Below are 676 nucleotides of genomic sequence, written 5' to 3'. Positions count from 1 at the left end.
GCCGTCTGTGAAGGTCATGTGACTAACCGCTCATTTATCAGGTGCTGGCAGGACAGACCCGACCCGGCGTGGATCCGGCGTGGATCCGACCCGGCGTGGATCCGACCCGGGACAGACGCAGTGGACCTGTCGGGCCGGTCCCCCTGACAGGAAGTGGCGCCCTCTCAGGCCCTGAGGCTCGTCAGCAGCAACCACTTTATTGGCTCCGTCTGAGCAGCAGCTGTACAGGCCCCCGGGGACTGGACCTGGACCTGGACCTGACCCGGCCCGGCCCACAGCTACAGGGAGCGCCGCACATGGACACGAGTCGTGGTTCTTATCCTGTGGCAGCGACTCGTTTCTGAAATGCTGAAACAGTCCTGCAGTTATATTATTCCACCACTAGGGGGTGATGCAGCACCCTGCCTGCTTACTGCGGACTGATACGTGCACAGAAAATAGTTCCAACACAAAATGACTAAAAACAATGTTTGTGGATTTTCTTCATAAATTTCCCTCAAAGTTTAGTTCTGGGGATCCGACAAATCTGTTTTGAATGAACTGAACAAATTAGAGCCTCTCTGTCACTTCTCCAGGCCTGGAAAACTGTCCTTTCACGACTTCTCCAGGCCTGGAAAACTGTCCTTTCACGACTTCTCCAGGCCTGGAAAACTGGTCCTTTCACGACTTCTCCGGG

Source organism: Leuresthes tenuis, unplaced genomic scaffold, assembly GCF_036924035.1.
Source record: "Leuresthes tenuis unplaced genomic scaffold, fLeuTen1.0.hap1 SCAF_15, whole genome shotgun sequence".
Lineage (NCBI taxonomy): Eukaryota > Metazoa > Chordata > Actinopteri > Atheriniformes > Atherinopsidae > Leuresthes > Leuresthes tenuis.
Note: the sequence above shows the minus strand (reverse complement) of the source record.